At 45.6% G+C, this 17,499-nt stretch overlaps 18 non-coding genes across 18 annotated transcripts; all 18 read left to right on the forward strand.

Annotated features, from left to right (window-relative positions):
- The first annotated feature begins 34 nt into the window (after window positions 1-34).
- LOC134104181 (U1 spliceosomal RNA) lies at window positions 35-198 on the forward strand. Its single transcript, XR_009941628.1, has one exon. It is a non-coding gene; the product is annotated as a U1 spliceosomal RNA (small nuclear RNA).
- Window positions 199-1,271: 1,073 nt separating this feature from the next.
- On the forward strand, window positions 1,272-1,387 carry LOC134104456 (U5 spliceosomal RNA). The gene has a single exon (XR_009941869.1). It is a non-coding gene; the product is annotated as a U5 spliceosomal RNA (small nuclear RNA).
- A 534-nt stretch (window positions 1,388-1,921) lies between these two features.
- LOC134104312 (U2 spliceosomal RNA) lies at window positions 1,922-2,112 on the forward strand. The gene has a single exon (XR_009941748.1). It is a non-coding gene; the product is annotated as a U2 spliceosomal RNA (small nuclear RNA).
- A 259-nt stretch (window positions 2,113-2,371) lies between these two features.
- LOC134104246 (U1 spliceosomal RNA) lies at window positions 2,372-2,535 on the forward strand. Its single transcript, XR_009941687.1, has one exon. It is a non-coding gene; the product is annotated as a U1 spliceosomal RNA (small nuclear RNA).
- A 1,073-nt stretch (window positions 2,536-3,608) lies between these two features.
- Window positions 3,609-3,724, forward strand: LOC134104457 (U5 spliceosomal RNA). Its single transcript, XR_009941870.1, has one exon. It is a non-coding gene; the product is annotated as a U5 spliceosomal RNA (small nuclear RNA).
- A 490-nt stretch (window positions 3,725-4,214) lies between these two features.
- LOC134104313 (U2 spliceosomal RNA) lies at window positions 4,215-4,405 on the forward strand. Its single transcript, XR_009941749.1, has one exon. It is a non-coding gene; the product is annotated as a U2 spliceosomal RNA (small nuclear RNA).
- Window positions 4,406-4,664: 259 nt separating this feature from the next.
- On the forward strand, window positions 4,665-4,828 carry LOC134104182 (U1 spliceosomal RNA). The gene has a single exon (XR_009941629.1). It is a non-coding gene; the product is annotated as a U1 spliceosomal RNA (small nuclear RNA).
- A 1,073-nt stretch (window positions 4,829-5,901) lies between these two features.
- On the forward strand, window positions 5,902-6,017 carry LOC134104458 (U5 spliceosomal RNA). Its single transcript, XR_009941871.1, has one exon. It is a non-coding gene; the product is annotated as a U5 spliceosomal RNA (small nuclear RNA).
- Window positions 6,018-6,507: 490 nt separating this feature from the next.
- On the forward strand, window positions 6,508-6,698 carry LOC134104314 (U2 spliceosomal RNA). The gene has a single exon (XR_009941750.1). It is a non-coding gene; the product is annotated as a U2 spliceosomal RNA (small nuclear RNA).
- Window positions 6,699-8,180: 1,482 nt separating this feature from the next.
- Window positions 8,181-8,344, forward strand: LOC134104235 (U1 spliceosomal RNA). Its single transcript, XR_009941677.1, has one exon. It is a non-coding gene; the product is annotated as a U1 spliceosomal RNA (small nuclear RNA).
- Window positions 8,345-9,417: 1,073 nt separating this feature from the next.
- On the forward strand, window positions 9,418-9,533 carry LOC134104399 (U5 spliceosomal RNA). The gene has a single exon (XR_009941818.1). It is a non-coding gene; the product is annotated as a U5 spliceosomal RNA (small nuclear RNA).
- A 490-nt stretch (window positions 9,534-10,023) lies between these two features.
- On the forward strand, window positions 10,024-10,214 carry LOC134104315 (U2 spliceosomal RNA). The gene has a single exon (XR_009941751.1). It is a non-coding gene; the product is annotated as a U2 spliceosomal RNA (small nuclear RNA).
- Window positions 10,215-11,696: 1,482 nt separating this feature from the next.
- Window positions 11,697-11,860, forward strand: LOC134104236 (U1 spliceosomal RNA). Its single transcript, XR_009941678.1, has one exon. It is a non-coding gene; the product is annotated as a U1 spliceosomal RNA (small nuclear RNA).
- Window positions 11,861-12,933: 1,073 nt separating this feature from the next.
- Window positions 12,934-13,049, forward strand: LOC134104460 (U5 spliceosomal RNA). Its single transcript, XR_009941873.1, has one exon. It is a non-coding gene; the product is annotated as a U5 spliceosomal RNA (small nuclear RNA).
- A 490-nt stretch (window positions 13,050-13,539) lies between these two features.
- LOC134104318 (U2 spliceosomal RNA) lies at window positions 13,540-13,730 on the forward strand. Its single transcript, XR_009941753.1, has one exon. It is a non-coding gene; the product is annotated as a U2 spliceosomal RNA (small nuclear RNA).
- A 1,482-nt stretch (window positions 13,731-15,212) lies between these two features.
- Window positions 15,213-15,376, forward strand: LOC134104237 (U1 spliceosomal RNA). Its single transcript, XR_009941679.1, has one exon. It is a non-coding gene; the product is annotated as a U1 spliceosomal RNA (small nuclear RNA).
- A 1,073-nt stretch (window positions 15,377-16,449) lies between these two features.
- Window positions 16,450-16,565, forward strand: LOC134104461 (U5 spliceosomal RNA). Its single transcript, XR_009941874.1, has one exon. It is a non-coding gene; the product is annotated as a U5 spliceosomal RNA (small nuclear RNA).
- Window positions 16,566-17,099: 534 nt separating this feature from the next.
- On the forward strand, window positions 17,100-17,290 carry LOC134104319 (U2 spliceosomal RNA). Its single transcript, XR_009941754.1, has one exon. It is a non-coding gene; the product is annotated as a U2 spliceosomal RNA (small nuclear RNA).
- The last annotated feature ends 209 nt before the right edge of the window (window positions 17,291-17,499 follow it).

Raw genomic sequence — 17,499 nt, forward strand, 5'->3', positions numbered from 1 at the left:
GGAATACCACTCCTGTCTCTGTCACTACCAACTTATACTTACCTGGCAGGGGAGATACCATGATCACAAAGGTGGTTCACCCAGGGCGAGGCTCAGCCATTGCACTCCGGCTGTGTTGACCACTGCGAATTCCTCAAATGTGGGAATCTCGACTGCATAATTTGTGGTAGTGGGGGACTGCGTCCGCGCTCTCCCCTGATATTAGTGTCAAAGAAAAACCAGTGCTTTCCACTTGGACACATCTCTTTCAACTACTGTTGGTCCCCAAGATTGAGCCTCTTTGCCAACAATGGACCAGTATACTCACCACTGGAGTGTTAAACCACTGAGTGATTGTCTGAATTAACAGTAAACCAACAACATTTCAGGAGGGCCTTACAATTTTTGATTGAAAAAAAATCAATGACTTTTGAGGTTTGTTTTTGGGTGATTCCATTTTCGGACAGAGGTGCCTGAAAGTGAAATCACTGTCTGAATTCAAAGTGAATTCAACAAGAGTTCATCAGGAGCTTGCACGTGTGTGCTCGTGTGCATGCTCTACCCATGGTGGCCCTGAGCTTGTGTGTGAAGTTTGCAGAGTGCGGCTGTCAGTCCAAGACAGGTCTCCAAGAATTTGTGAAACCGACCACTACAAACCGGGAAATGAGTTTGGATTTTGCCTGCAACTCTGTCTTGGTTGGTGCTGGGCTGCTGAAATTTGGACCAGCTCCTCCCGGGGCCCTCAGGGGGGCCACTGTAGATTTTGGGCCCAATAGGAGGTTCCCCTGGGGAAGCTCCCATTGACTCCCATTCAGTCCGAGTGTGTGTGTGTGTGCGTGCACGTGTGTACTTGCGTGCATGCTCTTCCCGTGGTGGCCCTGAGCCTGTGTGTGAAGTTTTCAGAGTGCAGGGCAGTGTTTTTGTGGTAGTTGGGGACTGCGTCCGCACTCTCCACTGATATTAGTGTCAAAGAAAAACCAGTGCTTTTCACTTGCACACATCTCTTTGAACTACTGTTGGTCCCCAAGATTGAGCTTCTTTGCCAACAATGGACCTGTTTACTCACCACTGGAGTGTTAAATCACTGAATGATTGTCTGAATTCACAGTAAACCAACAACATTTCAGGAGGGCCTTACAATTTTTGATTGAAAAGAAATCATAGATTTTTTGAGGAAAGGGGGCTGGGAAATGGGTTAGGCTTTGGACACCCGCAGCTCAACCACTCCCTACCGCAAGAGGGATTACTTGTTCCACAGGGATATAGGGCTGCCTTTCACCTGATTGTGCTACTGACTTTGGTTTCTCTTCAATACGCATAAGTCTTTCGCCTTTTACTAAAGACTTCCGTGGAGAGGAACAACAATGAGTTGACCTTATTTTTTGCCAGGCTCTGCTATTTGGCTAAGCCTCATGTACTTGTAAGAAAAAGAAATTAGTAGGATGGAAGAGCCTGTCATTTGAGTAAACTTATTCCTGGAGTCTCTGGTTGAGCTTTGGATCAAGTCTCAAATTACTGTCTGAATTTAGAGTGAAATCAAGATTTAGGCCGGAGCTTACACTTTTGATTGCAAAAAAACGAATGATTTTTGAGGGCTGTTTGGGGTTAGTTCCATTTTAAGACAGAGGTGCCTAAAAGTGAAATCACTCTCTGAATTAGAAGTGAATTCAACAAGAGTTAATCAAGAGCTTACACTTTTGATTGGAAGGAATCAACAAGAGTTCATCAAGAGCTTACACTTTTGATTGGAAGGAATCAACAAGAGTTCATCAAGAGCTTACACTTTTGATTGGAAGGAAATCAAAGATTTTTAAGAATACAGGCTGCGTGGGGAGTGGGATGTTAAGTAACAGGCGACTGCCACGCCCATTTGTATGAGCCGCACCCCGACATTTGAGAGATGCGCTAGTCCGTTGGGTCTGGAGGCAAACATTCATGTGTCATCGCTTCTCGGCCTTTTGGCTAAGATCAAGTGTAGTATCTGTTCTTATCAGTTTAATATCTGATATGTCCTCTATATGAGGACTACATATTAAGCCGATTTTTAGCTCTGGGAGATGAAAAAGGGGCTTGCTCTGCTCACTCCAAGCATTGACCCGGTATTGCAGCACTTCCGGGAACGGTGCAACCTTTATCTTGTGAAAAAAATAACTGGTGACCCAATTCATTGGTGTAGTCTAGGTAGTTGGTTTGCCTCTGTGTACAAGTCTCAACTGGCTGAGACTTTTGGCAAGCAACTGATATGTTTACTCATCAATTGTGCCTTTATTTTGCATTTCACACTGATCACTGATTTTAAATTCACTGATCTGTGAGGACGGTGCCATCTGGGAACCGTCACCCCAAGTGCTCTGTTTGGGAATACCACTCCTGTCTCTGCCACTACCAACTTATACTTACCTGGCAGGGGAGATACCATGATCACAAAGGTGGTTCACCCAGGGCGAGGCTCAGCCATTGCACTCCGGCTGTGTTGACCACTGCGATCTCCTCAAATGTGGGAATCTCGACTGCATAATTTGTGGTAGTGGGGGACTGCGTCCGCGCTCTCCCCTGATATTAGTGTCAAAGAAAAACCAGTGCTTTCCACTTGGACACATCTCTTTCAACTACTGTTGGTCCCCAAGATTGAGCCTCTTTGCCAACAATGGACCAGTATACTCACCACTGGAGTGTTAAACCACTGAGTGATTGTCTGAATTAACAGTAAACCAACAACATTTCAGGAGGGCCTTACAATTTTTGATTGAAAAAAAATCAATGACTTTTGAGGTTTGTTTTTGGGTGATTCCATTTTCGGACAGAGGTGCCTGAAAGTGAAATCACTGTCTGAATTCAAAGTGAATTCAACAAGAGTTCATCAGGAGCTTGCACGTGTGTGCTCGTGTGCATGCTCTACCCATGGTGGCCCTGAGCTTGTGTGTGAAGTTTGCAGAGTGCGGCTGTCAGTCCAAGACAGGTCTCCAAGAATTTGTGAAACCGACCACTACAAACCGGGAAATGAGTTTGGATTTTGCCTGCAACTCTGTCTTGGTTGGTGCTGGGCTGCTGAAATTTGGACCAGCTCCTCCCGGGGCCCTCAGGGGGGCCACTGTAGATTTTGGGCCCAATAGGAGGTTCCCCTGGGGAAGCTCCCATTGACTCCCATTCAGTCCGAGTGTGTGTGTGTGTGCGTGCACGTGTGTACTTGCGTGCATGCTCTTCCCGTGGTGGCCCTGAGCCTGTGTGTGAAGTTTTCAGAGTGCAGGGCAGTGTTTTTGTGGTAGTTGGGGACTGCGTCCGCACTCTCCACTGATATTAGTGTCAAAGAAAAACCAGTGCTTTTCACTTGCACACATCTCTTTGAACTACTGTTGGTCCCCAAGATTGAGCTTCTTTGCCAACAATGGACCTGTTTACTCACCACTGGAGTGTTAAATCACTGAATGATTGTCTGAATTCACAGTAAACCAACAACATTTCAGGAGGGCCTTACAATTTTTGATTGAAAAGAAATCATAGATTTTTTGAGGAAAGGGGGCTGGGAAATGGGTTAGGCTTTGGACACCCGCAGCGCAACCACTCCCTACCGCAAGAGGGATTACTTGTTCCACAGGGATATAGGGCTGCCTTTCACCTGATTGTGCTACTGACTTTGGTTTCTCTTCAATACGCATAAGTCTTTCGCCTTTTACTAAAGACTTCCGTGGAGAGGAACAACAATGAGTTGACCTTATTTTTTGCCAGGCTCTGCTATTTGGCTAAGCCTCATGTACTTGTAAGAAAAAGAAATTAGTAGGATGGAAGAGCCTGTCATTTGAGTAAACTTATTCCTGGAGTCTCTGGTTGAGCTTTGGATCAAGTCTCAAATTACTGTCTGAATTTAGAGTGAAATCAAGATTTAGGCCGGAGCTTACACTTTTGATTGCAAAAAAACGAATGATTTTTGAGGGCTGTTTGGGGTTAGTTCCATTTTAAGACAGAGGTGCCTAAAAGTGAAATCACTCTCTGAATTAGAAGTGAATTCAACAAGAGTTAATCAAGAGCTTACACTTTTGATTGGAAGGAATCAACAAGAGTTCATCAAGAGCTTACACTTTTGATTGGAAGGAAATCAAAGATTTTTAAGAATACAGGCTGCGTGGGGAGTGGGATGTTAAGTAACAGGCGACTGCCACGCCCATTTGTATGAGCCGCACCCCGACATTTGAGAGATGCGCTAGTCCGTTGGGTCTGGAGGCAAACATTCATGTGTCATCGCTTCTCGGCCTTTTGGCTAAGATCAAGTGTAGTATCTGTTCTTATCAGTTTAATATCTGATATGTCCTCTATATGAGGACTACATATTAAGCCGATTTTTAGCTCTGGGAGATGAAAAAGGGGCTTGCTCTGCTCACTCCAAGCATTGACCCGGTATTGCAGCACTTCCGGGAACGGTGCAACCTTTATCTTGTGAAAAAAATAACTGGTGACCCAATTCATTGGTGTAGTCTAGGTAGTTGGTTTGCCTCTGTGTACAAGTCTCAACTGGCTGAGACTTTTGGCAAGCAACTGATATGTTTACTCATCAATTGTGCCTTTATTTTGCATTTCACACTGATCACTGATTTTAAATTCACTGATCTGTGAGGACGGTGCCATCTGGGAACCGTCACCCCAAGTGCTCTGTTTGGGAATACCACTCCTGTCTCTGTCACTACCAACTTATACTTACCTGGCAGGGGAGATACCATGATCACAAAGGTGGTTCACCCAGGGCGAGGCTCAGCCATTGCACTCCGGCTGTGTTGACCACTGCGAATTCCTCAAATGTGGGAATCTCGACTGCATAATTTGTGGTAGTGGGGGACTGCGTCCGCGCTCTCCCCTGATATTAGTGTCAAAGAAAAACCAGTGCTTTCCACTTGGACACATCTCTTTCAACTACTGTTGGTCCCCAAGATTGAGCCTCTTTGCCAACAATGGACCAGTATACTCACCACTGGAGTGTTAAACCACTGAGTGATTGTCTGAATTAACAGTAAACCAACAACATTTCAGGAGGGCCTTACAATTTTTGATTGAAAAAAAATCAATGACTTTTGAGGTTTGTTTTTGGGTGATTCCATTTTCGGACAGAGGTGCCTGAAAGTGAAATCACTGTCTGAATTCAAAGTGAATTCAACAAGAGTTCATCAGGAGCTTGCACGTGTGTGCTCGTGTGCATGCTCTACCCATGGTGGCCCTGAGCTTGTGTGTGAAGTTTGCAGAGTGCGGCTGTCAGTCCAAGACAGGTCTCCAAGAATTTGTGAAACCGACCACTACAAACCGGGAAATGAGTTTGGATTTTGCCTGCAACTCTGTCTTGGTTGGTGCTGGGCTGCTGAAATTTGGACCAGCTCCTCCCGGGGCCCTCAGGGGGGCCACTGTAGATTTTGGGCCCAATAGGAGGTTCCCCTGGGGAAGCTCCCATTGACTCCCATTCAGTCCGAGTGTGTGTGTGTGTGCGTGCACGTGTGTACTTGCGTGCATGCTCTTCCCGTGGTGGCCCTGAGCCTGTGTGTGAAGTTTTCAGAGTGCAGGGCAGTGTTTTTGTGGTAGTTGGGGACTGCGTCCGCACTCTCCACTGATATTAGTGTCAAAGAAAAACCAGTGCTTTTCACTTGCACACATCTCTTTGAACTACTGTTGGTCCCCAAGATTGAGCTTCTTTGCCAACAATGGACCTGTTTACTCACCACTGGAGTGTTAAATCACTGAATGATTGTCTGAATTCACAGTAAACCAACAACATTTCAGGAGGGCCTTACAATTTTTGATTGAAAAGAAATCATAGATTTTTTGAGGAAAGGGGGCTGGGAAATGGGTTAGGCTTTGGACACCCGCAGCTCAACCACTCCCTACCGCAAGAGGGATTACTTGTTCCACAGGGATATAGGGCTGCCTTTCACCTGATTGTGCTACTGACTTTGGTTTCTCTTCAATACGCATAAGTCTTTCGCCTTTTACTAAAGACTTCCGTGGAGAGGAACAACAATGAGTTGACCTTATTTTTTGCCAGGCTCTGCTATTTGGCTAAGCCTCATGTACTTGTAAGAAAAAGAAATTAGTAGGATGGAAGAGCCTGTCATTTGAGTAAACTTATTCCTGGAGTCTCTGGTTGAGCTTTGGATCAAGTCTCAAATTACTGTCTGAATTTAGAGTGAAATCAAGATTTAGGCCGGAGCTTACACTTTTGATTGCAAAAAAACGAATGATTTTTGAGGGCTGTTTGGGGTTAGTTCCATTTTAAGACAGAGGTGCCTAAAAGTGAAATCACTCTCTGAATTAGAAGTGAATTCAACAAGAGTTAATCAAGAGCTTACACTTTTGATTGGAAGGAATCAACAAGAGTTCATCAAGAGCTTACACTTTTGATTGGAAGGAAATCAAAGATTTTTAAGAATACAGGCTGCGTGGGGAGTGGGATGTTAAGTAACAGGCGACTGCCACGCCCATTTGTATGAGCCGCACCCCGACATTTGAGAGATGCGCTAGTCCGTTGGGTCTGGAGGCAAACATTCATGTGTCATCGCTTCTCGGCCTTTTGGCTAAGATCAAGTGTAGTATCTGTTCTTATCAGTTTAATATCTGATATGTCCTCTATATGAGGACTACATATTAAGCCGATTTTTAGCTCTGGGAGATGAAAAAGGGGCTTGCTCTGCTCACTCCAAGCATTGACCCGGTATTGCAGCACTTCCGGGAACGGTGCAACCTTTATCTTGTAAAAATAATAACTGGTGACCCAATTCATTGGTGTAGTCTAGGTAGTTGGTTTGCCTCTGTGTACAAGTCTCAACTGGCTGAGACTTTTGGCAAGCAACTGATATGTTTACTCATCAATTGTGCCTTTATTTTGCATTTCACACTGATCACTGATTTTAAATTCACTGATCTGTGAGGACGGTGCCATCTGGGAACCGTCACCCCAAGTGCTCTGTTTGGGAATACCACTCCTGTCTCTGTCACTACCAACTTATACACTCACCGGCCACTTTATTAGGTACACCTGTCCAACTGCTCGTTAACACTTAATTTCTAAGCAGCCAATCACATGGCGGCAACACAGTGCATTTAGGCATGTAGACATTGTCAAGACAATCTCCTGCAGTTCAAACCGAGCATCAGTATGGGGAAGAAAGGTGATTTGAGTGACTTTGAACGTGGCATGATTGTTGGTGCCAGAAGGGCTGGTCTGAGTATTTCTGAAACTGCTAATCTACTGGGATTTTCACGCACAACCATCTCTAGGGTTTACAGAGAATGGTCCGAAAAAGAAAAAACATCCAGTGAGCGGCAGTTCTGTGGGCGGAAATGCCTTGTTGATGCCAGAGGTCAGAGGAGAATGGCCAGACTGGTTCGAGCTGATAGAAGGGCAACAGTGACTCAAATAACCACCCGTTACAACCAAGGTGGGCATAAGAGCATCTCTGAACGCACAGTACGTCGAACTTTGAGGCAGATGGGCTACAGCAGCAGAAGACCACACTGGGTGCCACTCCTTTCAGCTAAGAACAGGAAACTGAGGCTACAATTTGCACAAGCTTATCGAAATTGGACAATAGAAGATTGGAAAAACGTTGCCTGGTCTGATGAGTCTCGATTTCTGCTGCGACATTCGGATGGTAGGGTCAGAATTTGGCGTCTACAACATGAAAGCATGGATCCATCCTGCCTTGTATCAACGGTTCAGGCTGGTGGTGGTGGTGTCATGGTGTGGGGAATATTTTCTTGGCACTCTTTGGGCCCCTTGGTACCAATTGAGCATCGTTGCAACGCCACAGCCTACCTGAGTATTGTTGCTGACCATGTCCATCCCTTTATGACCACAATGTACCCAACTTCTGATGGCTACTTTCAGCAGGATAAAGCGCCATGTCATAAAGCTGGAATCATCTCAGACTGGTTTCTTGAACATGACATTGAGTTCGCTGTACTCAAATGGCCTCCACAATCACCAGATCTCAATCCAATAGAGCATCTTTGGGATGTGGTGGAACGGGAGATTCGCATCATGGATGTGCAGCCGACAAATCTGCGGCAACTGTGTGATGCCATCATGTCAATATGGACCAAACTCCCTGAGGAATGCTTCCAGCACCTTGTTGAATCTATGCCACGAAGAATTGAGGCAGTTCTGAAGGCAAAAGGGGGTCCAACCCGTTACTAGCATGGGGTACCTAATAAAGTGGCCGGTGAGTGTACTTACCTGGCAGGGGAGATACCATGATCACAAAGGTGGTTCACCCAGGGCGAGGCTCAGCCATTGCACTCCGGCTGTGTTGACCACTGCGAATTCCTCAAATGTGGGAATCTCGACTGCATAATTTGTGGTAGTGGGGGACTGCGTCCGCGCTCTCCCCTGATATTAGTGTCAAAGAAAAACCAGTGCTTTCCACTTGGACACATCTCTTTCAACTACTGTTGGTCCCCAAGATTGAGCCTCTTTGCCAACAATGGACCAGTATACTCACCACTGGAGTGTTAAACCACTGAGTGATTGTCTGAATTAACAGTAAACCAACAACATTTCAGGAGGGCCTTACAATTTTTGATTGAAAAAAAATCAATGACTTTTGAGGTTTGTTTTTGGGTGATTCCATTTTCGGACAGAGGTGCCTGAAAGTGAAATCACTGTCTGAATTCAAAGTGAATTCAACAAGAGTTCATCAGGAGCTTGCACGTGTGTGCTCGTGTGCATGCTCTACCCATGGTGGCCCTGAGCTTGTGTGTGAAGTTTGCAGAGTGCGGCTGTCAGTCCAAGACAGGTCTCCAAGAATTTGTGAAACCGACCACTACAAACCGGGAAATGAGTTTGGATTTTGCCTGCAACTCTGTCTTGGTTGGTGCTGGGCTGCTGAAATTTGGACCAGCTCCTCCCGGGGCCCTCAGGGGGGCCACTGTAGATTTTGGGCCCAATAGGAGGTTCCCCTGGGGAAGCTCCCATTGACTCCCATTCAGTCCGAGTGTGTGTGTGTGTGCGTGCACGTGTGTACTTGCGTGCATGCTCTTCCCGTGGTGGCCCTGAGCCTGTGTGTGAAGTTTTCAGAGTGCAGGGCAGTGTTTTTGTGGTAGTTGGGGACTGCGTCCGCACTCTCCACTGATATTAGTGTCAAAGAAAAACCAGTGCTTTTCACTTGCACACATCTCTTTGAACTACTGTTGGTCCCCAAGATTGAGCTTCTTTGCCAACAATGGACCTGTTTACTCACCACTGGAGTGTTAAATCACTGAATGATTGTCTGAATTCACAGTAAACCAACAACATTTCAGGAGGGCCTTACAATTTTTGATTGAAAAGAAATCATAGATTTTTTGAGGAAAGGGGGCTGGGAAATGGGTTAGGCTTTGGACACCCGCAGCTCAACCACTCCCTACCGCAAGAGGGATTACTTGTTCCACAGGGATATAGGGCTGCCTTTCACCTGATTGTGCTACTGACTTTGGTTTCTCTTCAATACGCATAAGTCTTTCGCCTTTTACTAAAGACTTCCGTGGAGAGGAACAACAATGAGTTAACCTTATTTTTTGCCAGGCTCTGCTATTTGGCTAAGCCTCATGTACTTGTAAGAAAAAGAAATTAGTAGGATGGAAGAGCCTGTCATTTGAGTAAACTTATTCCTGGAGTCTCTGGTTGAGCTTTGGATCAAGTCTCAAATTACTGTCTGAATTTAGAGTGAAATCAAGATTTAGGCCGGAGCTTACACTTTTGATTGCAAAAAAACGAATGATTTTTGAGGGCTGTTTGGGGTTAGTTCCATTTTAAGACAGAGGTGCCTAAAAGTGAAATCACTCTCTGAATTAGAAGTGAATTCAACAAGAGTTAATCAAGAGCTTACACTTTTGATTGGAAGGAATCAACAAGAGTTCATCAAGAGCTTACACTTTTGATTGGAAGGAAATCAAAGATTTTTAAGAATACAGGCTGCGTGGGGAGTGGGATGTTAAGTAACAGGCGACTGCCACGCCCATTTGTATGAGCCGCACCCCGACATTTGAGAGATGCGCTAGTCCGTTGGGTCTGGAGGCAAACATTCATGTGTCATCGCTTCTCGGCCTTTTGGCTAAGATCAAGTGTAGTATCTGTTCTTATCAGTTTAATATCTGATATGTCCTCTATATGAGGACTACATATTAAGCCGATTTTTAGCTCTGGGAGATGAAAAAGGGGCTTGCTCTGCTCACTCCAAGCATTGACCCGGTATTGCAGCACTTCCGGGAACGGTGCAACCTTTATCTTGTAAAAATAATAACTGGTGACCCAATTCATTGGTGTAGTCTAGGTAGTTGGTTTGCCTCTGTGTACAAGTCTCAACTGGCTGAGACTTTTGGCAAGCAACTGATATGTTTACTCATCAATTGTGCCTTTATTTTGCATTTCACACTGATCACTGATTTTAAATTCACTGATCTGTGAGGACGGTGCCATCTGGGAACCGTCACCCCAAGTGCTCTGTTTGGGAATACCACTCCTGTCTCTGTCACTACCAACTTATACACTCACCGGCCACTTTATTAGGTACACCTGTCCAACTGCTCGTTAACACTTAATTTCTAAGCAGCCAATCACATGGCGGCAACACAGTGCATTTAGGCATGTAGACATTGTCAAGACAATCTCCTGCAGTTCAAACCGAGCATCAGTATGGGGAAGAAAGGTGATTTGAGTGACTTTGAACGTGGCATGATTGTTGGTGCCAGAAGGGCTGGTCTGAGTATTTCTGAAACTGCTAATCTACTGGGATTTTCACGCACAACCATCTCTAGGGTTTACAGAGAATGGTCCGAAAAAGAAAAAACATCCAGTGAGCGGCAGTTCTGTGGGCGGAAATGCCTTGTTGATGCCAGAGGTCAGAGGAGAATGGCCAGACTGGTTCGAGCTGATAGAAGGGCAACAGTGACTCAAATAACCACCCGTTACAACCAAGGTGGGCATAAGAGCATCTCTGAACGCACAGTACGTCGAACTTTGAGGCAGATGGGCTACAGCAGCAGAAGACCACACTGGGTGCCACTCCTTTCAGCTAAGAACAGGAAACTGAGGCTACAATTTGCACAAGCTTATCGAAATTGGACAATAGAAGATTGGAAAAACGTTGCCTGGTCTGATGAGTCTCGATTTCTGCTGCGACATTCGGATGGTAGGGTCAGAATTTGGCGTCTACAACATGAAAGCATGGATCCATCCTGCCTTGTATCAACGGTTCAGGCTGGTGGTGGTGGTGTCATGGTGTGGGGAATATTTTCTTGGCACTCTTTGGGCCCCTTGGTACCAATTGAGCATCGTTGCAACGCCACAGCCTACCTGAGTATTGTTGCTGACCATGTCCATCCCTTTATGACCACAATGTACCCAACTTCTGATGGCTACTTTCAGCAGGATAAAGCGCCATGTCATAAAGCTGGAATCATCTCAGACTGGTTTCTTGAACATGACATTGAGTTCGCTGTACTCAAATGGCCTCCACAATCACCAGATCTCAATCCAATAGAGCATCTTTGGGATGTGGTGGAACGGGAGATTCGCATCATGGATGTGCAGCCGACAAATCTGCGGCAACTGTGTGATGCCATCATGTCAATATGGACCAAACTCCCTGAGGAATGCTTCCAGCACCTTGTTGAATCTATGCCACGAAGAATTGAGGCAGTTCTGAAGGCAAAAGGGGGTCCAACCCGTTACTAGCATGGGGTACCTAATAAAGTGGCCGGTGAGTGTACTTACCTGGCAGGGGAGATACCATGATCACAAAGGTGGTTCACCCAGGGCGAGGCTCAGCCATTGCACTCCGGCTGTGTTGACCACTGCGAATTCCTCAAATGTGGGAATCTCGACTGCATAATTTGTGGTAGTGGGGGACTGCGTCCGCGCTCTCCCCTGATATTAGTGTCAAAGAAAAACCAGTGCTTTCCACTTGGACACATCTCTTTCAACTACTGTTGGTCCCCAAGATTGAGCCTCTTTGCCAACAATGGACCAGTATACTCACCACTGGAGTGTTAAACCACTGAGTGATTGTCTGAATTAACAGTAAACCAACAACATTTCAGGAGGGCCTTACAATTTTTGATTGAAAAAAAATCAATGACTTTTGAGGTTTGTTTTTGGGTGATTCCATTTTCGGACAGAGGTGCCTGAAAGTGAAATCACTGTCTGAATTCAAAGTGAATTCAACAAGAGTTCATCAGGAGCTTGCACGTGTGTGCTCGTGTGCATGCTCTACCCATGGTGGCCCTGAGCTTGTGTGTGAAGTTTGCAGAGTGCGGCTGTCAGTCCAAGACAGGTCTCCAAGAATTTGTGAAACCGACCACTACAAACCGGGAAATGAGTTTGGATTTTGCCTGCAACTCTGTCTTGGTTGGTGCTGGGCTGCTGAAATTTGGACCAGCTCCTCCCGGGGCCCTCAGGGGGGCCACTGTAGATTTTGGGCCCAATAGGAGGTTCCCCTGGGGAAGCTCCCATTGACTCCCATTCAGTCCGAGTGTGTGTGTGTGTGCGTGCACGTGTGTACTTGCGTGCATGCTCTTCCCGTGGTGGCCCTGAGCCTGTGTGTGAAGTTTTCAGAGTGCAGGGCAGTGTTTTTGTGGTAGTTGGGGACTGCGTCCGCACTCTCCACTGATATTAGTGTCAAAGAAAAACCAGTGCTTTTCACTTGCACACATCTCTTTGAACTACTGTTGGTCCCCAAGATTGAGCTTCTTTGCCAACAATGGACCTGTTTACTCAACACTGGAGTGTTAAATCACTGAATGATTGTCTGAATTCACAGTAAACCAACAACATTTCAGGAGGGCCTTACAATTTTTGATTGAAAAGAAATCATAGATTTTTTGAGGAAAGGGGGCTGGGAAATGGGTTAGGCTTTGGACACCCGCAGCTCAACCACTCCCTACCGCAAGAGGGATTACTTGTTCCACAGGGATATAGGGCTGCCTTTCACCTGATTGTGCTACTGACTTTGGTTTCTCTTCAATACGCATAAGTCTTTCGCCTTTTACTAAAGACTTCCGTGGAGAGGAACAACAATGAGTTGACCTTATTTTTTGCCAGGCTCTGCTATTTGGCTAAGCCTCATGTACTTGTAAGAAAAAGAAATTAGTAGGATGGAAGAGCCTGTCATTTGAGTAAACTTATTCCTGGAGTCTCTGGTTGAGCTTTGGATCAAGTCTCAAATTACTGTCTGAATTTAGAGTGAAATCAAGATTTAGGCCGGAGCTTACACTTTTGATTGCAAAAAAACGAATGATTTTTGAGGGCTGTTTGGGGTTAGTTCCATTTTAAGACAGAGGTGCCTAAAAGTGAAATCACTCTCTGAATTAGAAGTGAATTCAACAAGAGTTAATCAAGAGCTTACACTTTTGATTGGAAGGAATCAACAAGAGTTCATCAAGAGCTTACACTTTTGATTGGAAGGAAATCAAAGATTTTTAAGAATACAGGCTGCGTGGGGAGTGGGATGTTAAGTAACAGGCGACTGCCACGCCCATTTGTATGAGCCGCACCCCGACATTTGAGAGATGCGCTAGTCCGTTGGGTCTGGAGGCAAACATTCATGTGTCATCGCTTCTCGGCCTTTTGGCTAAGATCAAGTGTAGTATCTGTTCTTATCAGTTTAATATCTGATATGTCCTCTATATGAGGACTACATATTAAGCCGATTTTTAGCTCTGGGAGATGAAAAAGGGGCTTGCTCTGCTCACTCCAAGCATTGACCCGGTATTGCAGCACTTCCGGGAACGGTGCAACCTTTATCTTGTAAAAATAATAACTGGTGACCCAATTCATTGGTGTAGTCTAGGTAGTTGGTTTGCCTCTGTGTACAAGTCTCAACTGGCTGAGACTTTTGGCAAGCAACTGATATGTTTACTCATCAATTGTGCCTTTATTTTGCATTTCACACTGATCACTGATTTTAAATTCACTGATCTGTGAGGACGGTGCCATCTGGGAACCGTCACCCCAAGTGCTCTGTTTGGGAATACCACTCCTGTCTCTGTCACTACCAACTTATACACTCACCGGCCACTTTATTAGGTACACCTGTCCAACTGCTCGTTAACACTTAATTTCTAAGCAGCCAATCACATGGCGGCAACACAGTGCATTTAGGCATGTAGACATTGTCAAGACAATCTCCTGCAGTTCAAACCGAGCATCAGTATGGGGAAGAAAGGTGATTTGAGTGACTTTGAACGTGGCATGATTGTTGGTGCCAGAAGGGCTGGTCTGAGTATTTCTGAAACTGCTAATCTACTGGGATTTTCACGCACAACCATCTCTAGGGTTTACAGAGAATGGTCCGAAAAAGAAAAAACATCCAGTGAGCGGCAGTTCTGTGGGCGGAAATGCCTTGTTGATGCCAGAGGTCAGAGGAGAATGGCCAGACTGGTTCGAGCTGATAGAAGGGCAACAGTGACTCAAATAACCACCCGTTACAACCAAGGTGGGCATAAGAGCATCTCTGAACGCACAGTACGTCGAACTTTGAGGCAGATGGGCTACAGCAGCAGAAGACCACACTGGGTGCCACTCCTTTCAGCTAAGAACAGGAAACTGAGGCTACAATTTGCACAAGCTTATCGAAATTGGACAATAGAAGATTGGAAAAACGTTGCCTGGTCTGATGAGTCTCGATTTCTGCTGCGACATTCGGATGGTAGGGTCAGAATTTGGCGTCTACAACATGAAAGCATGGATCCATCCTGCCTTGTATCAACGGTTCAGGCTGGTGGTGGTGGTGTCATGGTGTGGGGAATATTTTCTTGGCACTCTTTGGGCCCCTTGGTACCAATTGAGCATCGTTGCAACGCCACAGCCTACCTGAGTATTGTTGCTGACCATGTCCATCCCTTTATGACCACAATGTACCCAACTTCTGATGGCTACTTTCAGCAGGATAAAGCGCCATGTCATAAAGCTGGAATCATCTCAGACTGGTTTCTTGAACATGACATTGAGTTCGCTGTACTCAAATGGCCTCCACAATCACCAGATCTCAATCCAATAGAGCATCTTTGGGATGTGGTGGAACGGGAGATTCGCATCATGGATGTGCAGCCGACAAATCTGCGGCAACTGTGTGATGCCATCATGTCAATATGGACCAAACTCCCTGAGGAATGCTTCCAGCACCTTGTTGAATCTATGCCACGAAGAATTGAGGCAGTTCTGAAGGCAAAAGGGGGTCCAACCCGTTACTAGCATGGGGTACCTAATAAAGTGGCCGGTGAGTGTACTTACCTGGCAGGGGAGATACCATGATCACAAAGGTGGTTCACCCAGGGCGAGGCTCAGCCATTGCACTCCGGCTGTGTTGACCACTGCGAATTCCTCAAATGTGGGAATCTCGACTGCATAATTTGTGGTAGTGGGGGACTGCGTCCGCGCTCTCCCCTGATATTAGTGTCAAAGAAAAACCAGTGCTTTCCACTTGGACACATCTCTTTCAACTACTGTTGGTCCCCAAGATTGAGCCTCTTTGCCAACAATGGACCAGTATACTCACCACTGGAGTGTTAAACCACTGAGTGATTGTCTGAATTAACAGTAAACCAACAACATTTCAGGAGGGCCTTACAATTTTTGATTGAAAAAAAATCAATGACTTTTGAGGTTTGTTTTTGGGTGATTCCATTTTCGGACAGAGGTGCCTGAAAGTGAAATCACTGTCTGAATTCAAAGTGAATTCAACAAGAGTTCATCAGGAGCTTGCACGTGTGTGCTCGTGTGCATGCTCTACCCATGGTGGCCCTGAGCTTGTGTGTGAAGTTTGCAGAGTGCGGCTGTCAGTCCAAGACAGGTCTCCAAGAATTTGTGAAACCGACCACTACAAACCGGGAAATGAGTTTGGATTTTGCCTGCAACTCTGTCTTGGTTGGTGCTGGGCTGCTGAAATTTGGACCAGCTCCTCCCGGGGCCCTCAGGGGGGCCACTGTAGATTTTGGGCCCAATAGGAGGTTCCCCTGGGGAAGCTCCCATTGACTCCCATTCAGTCCGAGTGTGTGTGTGTGTGCGTGCACGTGTGTACTTGCGTGCATGCTCTTCCCGTGGTGGCCCTGAGCCTGTGTGTGAAGTTTTCAGAGTGCAGGGCAGTGTTTTTGTGGTAGTTGGGGACTGCGTCCGCACTCTCCACTGATATTAGTGTCAAAGAAAAACCAGTGCTTTTCACTTGCACACATCTCTTTGAACTACTGTTGGTCCCCAAGATTGAGCTTCTTTGCCAACAATGGACCTGTTTACTCACCACTGGAGTGTTAAATCACTGAATGATTGTCTGAATTCACAGTAAACCAACAACATTTCAGGAGGGCCTTACAATTTTTGATTGAAAAGAAATCATAGATTTTTTGAGGAAAGGGGGCTGGGAAATGGGTTAGGCTTTGGACACCCGCAGCTCAACCACTCCCTACCGCAAGAGGGATTACTTGTTCCACAGGGATATAGGGCTGCCTTTCACCTGATTGTGCTACTGACTTTGGTTTCTCTTCAATACGCATAAGTCTTTCGCCTTTTACTAAAGACTTCCGTGGAGAGGAACAACAATGAGTTGACCTTATTTTTTGCCAGGCTCTGCTATTTGGCTAAGCCTCATGTACTTGTAAGAAAAAGAAATTAGTAGGATGGAAGAGCCTGTCATTTGAGTAAACTTATTCCTGGAGTCTCTGGTTGAGCTTTGGATCAAGTCTCAAATTACTGTCTGAATTTAGAGTGAAATCAAGATTTAGGCCGGAGCTTACACTTTTGATTGCAAAAAAACGAATGATTTTTGAGGGCTGTTTGGGGTTAGTTCCATTTTAAGACAGAGGTGCCTAAAAGTGAAATCACTCTCTGAATTAGAAGTGAATTCAACAAGAGTTAATCAAGAGCTTACACTTTTGATTGGAAGGAATCAACAAGAGTTCATCAAGAGCTTACACTTTTGATTGGAAGGAATCAACAAGAGTTCATCAAGAGCTTACACTTTTGATTGGAAGGAAATCAAAGATTTTTAAGAATACAGGCTGCGTGGGGAGTGGGATGTTAAGTAACAGGCGACTGCCACGCCCATTTGTATGAGCCGCACCCCGACATTTGAGAGATGCGCTAGTCCGTTGGGTCTGGAGGCAAACATTCATGTGTCATCGCTTCTCGGCCTTTTGGCTAAGATCAAGTGTAGTATCTGTTCTTATCAGTTTAATATCTGATATGTCCTCTATATGAGGACTACATATTAAGCCGATTTTTAGCTCTGGGAGATGAAAAAGGGGCTTGCTCTGCTCACTCCAAGCATTGACCCGGTATTGCAGCACTTCCGGGAACGGTGCAACCTTTATCTTGTGAAAAAAATAACTGGTGACCCAATTCATTGGTGTAGTCTAGGTAGTTGGTTTGCCTCTGTGTACAAGTCTCAACTGGCTGAGACTTTTGGCAAGCAACTGATATGTTTACTCATCAATTGTGCCTTTATTTTGCATTTCACACTGATCACTGATTTTAAATTCACTGATCTGTGAGGACGGTGCCATCTGGGAACCGTCACC

This window comes from Pungitius pungitius, chromosome 14 (genome assembly GCF_949316345.1).
Source record: "Pungitius pungitius chromosome 14, fPunPun2.1, whole genome shotgun sequence".
Classification (NCBI taxonomy): domain Eukaryota; kingdom Metazoa; phylum Chordata; class Actinopteri; order Perciformes; family Gasterosteidae; genus Pungitius; species Pungitius pungitius.